The following is a 5,960-nucleotide window of genomic DNA, read 5'->3' as shown; positions in this document are numbered from 1 at the left end:
CTCTCTGCTTGCTTATCCATTTGTCCATCATCCATCCATCCATCCATCCATGTGTCCATCAATCCACGTGTCCATCCAACCATGCATGACTAACTTACTTTCATCTGCTTATTTCTGTCATCTATTTAATATACTCATATATTTATATTTATCCATTTAACACAATTTGGTATCTATTAACAATCTGTTTATTGCAAATATTTATCAAGTCTGTCATGTGTCACACTCTCCCTATCTCCTGCTTTCACTCTCCACATACCTCATTTTCCCTCTGAATGCTTTCTCCTCTGACCTCTTTGCAGGACCCTTAGTCTGTGTGACCACAATCTCCATTTGCCTGTCTCTTAACCCACACTCTTCCCTGATCACCTGTGAGCCGACCCCTTGTCCTTCCATGACTGCCCCGACCTGGTTCCATTCCTCCCCATGCTAGACTCCAGGGAAATACTGATTGACTCGATGACTGGACCCCCAGCTGGGCTGTCTGCAACTCGAGGGCAAGGACGATGTCTCTTTCAGGGTTCCCTCCCCCTCAGTTCTCAGTCTAGGGCTATGCACACGCTATGCATTTTGTTCACACACTGGTTGGCTGGAATCTGCACTCCTTGGGAGTTGGAAGGGGCTTTTCAACTATTATTCATTCAACAAATCTTGCATAATTTTTCTTGCTAGATGCTCTTGCCAGGCATAGAGATTAATGAGTACAACCTTATGGACAGATGGGGACAGGGAAGCCCTGAGAAGGATAAGGGCTTCTTCATGGTCCCACAGCTGTGACAGAATCTTGAGGACAGTGAGGAAAACATCACTACTCTAGACCCAGACAGCTCCTGGGTCCCCCACAGAGCCAGATGGCATGTGCTAGAAGGTCCCCAGCGAGGAGGTATTGGGAAACCCTGGGCTGCTTCACCAAGTCAAACCAGTTAGCCTCCATCAAGGGCCATGGGGAGCTGCCTTCCGGGTGGCAGGGAGAGCCTGAGTCAGCCTTGCCTGCACAGATGACATCAGGATGACCAGGGGCTGGCAAGGGAGGGAGGGAGTGGCCCTGAGAGCTCTAAGGGAAGGGAAGTAGGGGACCTTAGCTGGATCCCAGGGTACCACACCCTTGATACGGGATATCTGAGCAATGGAGTCCAGCTCCAAGTGCCAAGGACACTCTAATTAGGCTGGACCTTCCCTCATTACTGGAAATATCCTGCTCTCCCTGCCCCTACCTTATGCTAAAATTAGACTCATAAGATGTGATGTCAGAATTCATCTAGCTCAGAGGTTCTCAAACTTGAGTGAGCCCCAGAATGAGCTCCAAGTGTGAGGTGGAGCTATGTGTACTCCACAAAAAGACCTCAATACACACCACTGACTAAAAAAGTTGCAGAAGGACACACAACATACTGCTTTAACAACCCCCATTCCCACCCCCTTGAAACAAGTAAAATACCCAAATGCTATATAATTCCTACTGGTATGTATATACATATATATTTTAAATTAATTAATTATTTTTGGCTGCGTTGGGTCTTCATTGCTGCACATGGGCTTTCTCTAGTTGCGGCGAGCAGGGGCTACTCTTTCTTGCGGTGCACCGTTTTCTCATTGCGGTGGCTTCTCTTGTTGCGGAGCACGGGCTCTAGGCATGTGGGCTTAAGTAGTAGTGGCATGCAGGTTCAGTAGTTGTGGCTCACGGGCTCTAGAGCGCAGGCTCAGTAGTTGTGGTGCACGGGCTTAGTTACTCCATGGCATGTGGGATCTTCCCAGACCAGGGCTCGAACCTGTGTCCCCTGCATTGGTAGGTGGATTCTTAACCACTGCACCACCAGGGAAGTTCCCCTACTGGTATATTTATGTGTCAATGTAAGTATCTCGAAACGTTACACACCTAAATGATTATACTGTTTGCCTTTGGAGAAGGTATTGGTGGTGGCGGCAAAGAGGGCTTTAGCCTTAAATGTAATGTTTTATTATTTTAGAAGGAAAATATGCCATGTATTATTTGTGTAAATGCAACACTTTACCCATTTTACCTGGTTGGAAGTCTGAGAATCTGCATTTTAGCAAAGTTTCTGTGCTTCTGTGGAGCTGATCCATGAACTGCACTTTGAGCAAAGCTGGTCTAGTCCCATCATTGTACAAATGAGTAAGCTAAGAGTCAGAGAAGGTCAGGAATTTGCCTAAGACCACACAGCATGGTAGTGACTGACTTGGGACTTGAGCCCAGGATGTCTTACTGTCTTGTACATGGTGACATGAGAAGGAAACGCATGAGGAGAGAGAAGATGGGGGGTGGGCGTGGTTGTCCACAGGCAGAGTGTGAACAGATGGGGCTCGGTGTACCACTGAGCTGGCATCGTTAGCAGCCTCTGTGAGGGACAGGGGTACAGGGATGGCGGTGGGGAAAGACGGAGAATTATTATCCATCTTTCTAACTTTCCCTTGAGCCACCGTGTTCTCAGCTCCTCTTCCTTTCTGGATTTCCCTGCTCTTGTGCATCTTGCCTCTGAGGCCCTCCTGTTTCCATCAGCGGCAGTGGCTCCCCTTTGGACAGCCTGGTTGCTAGGTAACCTTGGGCAATTCTCTTCCCTCTCTTGACTGCATCTTCTTCATCTCTCATCTATACAGTGGACGGAATCAGAGGCTCCCAAACCTGATTTTGCACCCTCTTGGAGGCTCATTTAAAAATGCAGAATGCTGGGCCCCTCCATAATGCGGGCAGTGGGACCTGGAACGTGCACTTTTTAACAGCCTCATCGCTCTGTCCCTCCATGAGGCCTACAGAGTCTTAAGTTAGAAAACCGCTGTGCTGCTAGTCTTTTTCCTCATGAACAGCTCCCCTAGCACCCCCAAAGGAGCCTTGGGCCTTGGGCGGCCTGAGGTCTGGCCTGTGAGGAGCACCTGCTGTGCTGAGGGATCCAGAGCGCCAGCAAGCCTGGTCCCCAGGAGACCTCTCTCCTTGCCACCCTCTGTCTAGTAGTTCCGGATTTCCTCCCTTGGGCTGGCCTCTTCCTCACCTGGGCAGAATGTCTGGAATGTGGCTGCCGAGGGAGATGGGGCTGGTGGGGCTTCCAGAGCTGCCTCCGGAATTCAGGCAGCAGAGAGCAGACTCCTGCCCCTGAGGGCCCCTACCTTGCTGGCCTGGAGGTGACCCAGCAGGACCCGAGCACCTGAGCAAGCGAGGAAGAGAGGGCAGTGGGGCCCTGAGCAGGCCAGGAAATCTCTCCAGGCCTCAGTTTCTGCATCCGTAATCATGTCCTACTCTCTACACGTGTGGCATTCTGGCACTCGCAAAACAATTTCACATCTATCCCTCCTCTGCACCTATCACATTTCATTAGCACTATATGAAGACCTACTGGAAATTCATAGATGAATTAGACACCAAACTGATCCAGAAAACTACCACTTTTCGCCTCAGGCACACTGCTTAGTTTTACTGATTCATTATCTTACTTAATCCTGACAATCCCTGCAAGATAAGAACCCCATTCGGCCACCCTCCATTGCCACCTCCATTTGGGAGATGAGGAAACTACTTCCCAGAGAGGTTAAGTAACTTGTCCAATGTCACACAACTGCAAGATGGCAGAGCTGGGTTTGAATCCAACTGTCTAACCTCAAGTTCAAACCGCCCCCTGTGCCCCACTCCCCTGACAAGTACAGCAAGGGGGAGGAGGACCACACAGTGGTATCCTGCCCTGACCTCACTGGCAGACCAGAACACAGCAATCTGTGCTCCACAAAGAGCACAGAAGCCCCAGCAGTTCATGGGGAGGTGTGGAGAGGGAGGTCAAGAGACGCTCCTGGATTGGGCAACCTTGTGATGGATCTGGTAGGTGCGGGCGGGATGGCAATCCAGGTAGACACACAGCATGAGCCAATGGAGGGTGATGGGCTGAGGTTGGCTGATCTGCAGAACCTGCTACCTCATCTGCTTGGCCCAGTGCGAAACGACCATGGGTGAACCTCATTCAAAAGTTATTGGGGGGCTTCCCTGGTGGCGCAGTGGTTGAGAGTACGCCTGCCGATGCAGGGGACACGGGTTCATGCCCCGGTCTGGGAGGATCCCACATGCCGCGGAGCGGCTGGGCCCGTGAGCCGTGGCCGCTGAGCCTGCCCGTCCGGAGCCTGTGCTCCACAACGGGAGAGGCCACAACAGTGAGAGGCCCGCGTACCGCAAAAAAAAAAAAAAAAAAAAAAAGTGATTGGGGGCGAGGCTGCGGCGCACAGATCGAGGATTGAAGAATGTCCTGAGTTCCCTTGGGGACAGTACTCCTGAGGAACGTCATCCGGCACATAGACGCTCACAATAAGACTCAGGAGGAATCAGATATGTGGAAAATAAGAGAACTGGAGAAACAGATGGAAGATGCATACCGGGGGACCAAAAGGAAAATGTTACCCAGCAGTTCAAGCCGGATGCGTAGTGATGGTTTTGATGAAGAAAGTCAAAAGAGACTATTGGAGGCCAAAGAATGAAATTTCTGGGGCACTGGATGATTTTCTTAAGCCTAAATCCTGGAACAAGAAGTTACATGATTATGAAGCTCACATGCCAGACAGATGGGGTCACAGTGGATATAAAGAGTTATACCCTGAAGAATTTGAAACAGTAGTGATCAGCAAGATATTACCAATGGGAAAAAAACATCTCCCCAGGTAAAAATCATCTACCCATGAATCTCACAAACACAAGAAGTCAAAGAAATCCCACACACAAAAAAAAAAGCAGAAAAAAATGTCACACAAAAAAACAGAAGAAAAGCAAAAAGGAAGCCACAGATATAACGGCAGATTCCTCAAGCGTGTCCTCAGAAGAAACTGGGGCTTTTAGTACCAGGAAAAGGAAACAGCCACATAAGCGCAAGAAAAAATCCAGGAAAAAGTCTCTCAAGAAATCTGCTTTATTCTTAGAGGCAGAAAGTGACACTTCCCAGTCAGATGATTCTACATCGGTCAGTTCTGAGGAAAGTGAGGAAAGAGACACAAAGAAAACCAAAAGGAAAAAGAGAGATTAAAAAAGCCCACATCCCTATAGTTAACAATGAAATACAGGAGAGGACAAACAAACACACAAATTGGAAAGTGGCTACAGATGGAAGGTCTGCCGAGAGTTCAGAGGATGACTTAATGAGAAAGAAACATTCTTGTTTCCTGCATGACTCTGGATATTTACAGCTCTTACATCTTGGGGATTTGCCAGTGACTCTATTGCTCAGCACAGGGGGCCTGAGGTCAGAGCTGTCCTGTGCCATCTATGTACATTCTGACAGACTTCTTGTCTTCTATTTTGGCCTGTTAAACTTGATCCTCTAATTGTTAATAGGGAATCTGTTATTTTGTTACGAAGGTTTCTTGAAGACATTATTATTTTCTTTTTTTTTGTACTTAATCACATTTAGTGTAGAGTGCATATGCAGCCAATTAAAGGACCCAGAAAGCTGAATCCAATAATGACCTGGGTATACCAACTGGAATGTTGAATTTGGGGAAAGCAAGGGCTGGGGTCAAGAGATGGATTGGAACTAGTGCTGAATACAGTGATAAGGGAACATCGTGTTGCTCTTGTCTGTTTACATAGTAGGTGCCACAACTTGACTTTGTCTTTAGCCTTGGTGCTTTGACCTTTCTGTATTTCGACCCCACAGGTGTGGTCCAGTTTACTTAATGAGGAAATGAGCATAAGAACATTTTCTATTCATGGTAACATCCATAGACAGCTGTTATTGGAAGAGACTAGGAGTTTTTGTCAAATTTCCCTGCTGGACAGGGTCTGTGGCTACACTCAGTATATCCCTCAACATGGTAATTGGATCGTAAAAGGTTTTCTAGTTCCATTGTTCATTGCCTAAATGGACTTGTGTTCAGAATTACTTCTTCAGTTGTCTTAGGTTAAGTCCTCAACCAAATGAGGAAGAATTAGGCATTAGTTGTGCTAATGGTGCTCTGAACAGGATTCAGGGCAGCAA

The 5,960-nt window shown here is 47.9% G+C and overlaps 1 pseudogene across 1 annotated transcript; it reads left to right on the top strand.

Annotated features, from left to right (window-relative positions):
- Window positions 1–3,928: 3,928 nt before the first annotated feature.
- On the top strand, window positions 3,929–5,675 carry LOC308616038 (uncharacterized protein NKAPD1-like; annotated as a pseudogene). Its single transcript has one exon. The product of its transcript is annotated as an uncharacterized protein NKAPD1-like (transcript).
- Window positions 5,676–5,960: the final 285 nt, after the last annotated feature.

The sequence above is a fragment of the Mesoplodon bidens genome (genome assembly GCF_964165515.1).
Source record: "Mesoplodon bidens genome assembly, chromosome: 4".
Classification (NCBI taxonomy): Eukaryota; Metazoa; Chordata; class Mammalia; order Artiodactyla; family Ziphiidae; genus Mesoplodon; species Mesoplodon bidens.
Note: the sequence above shows the minus strand (reverse complement) of the source record. Positions and strands in the feature narration are given on the sequence as shown.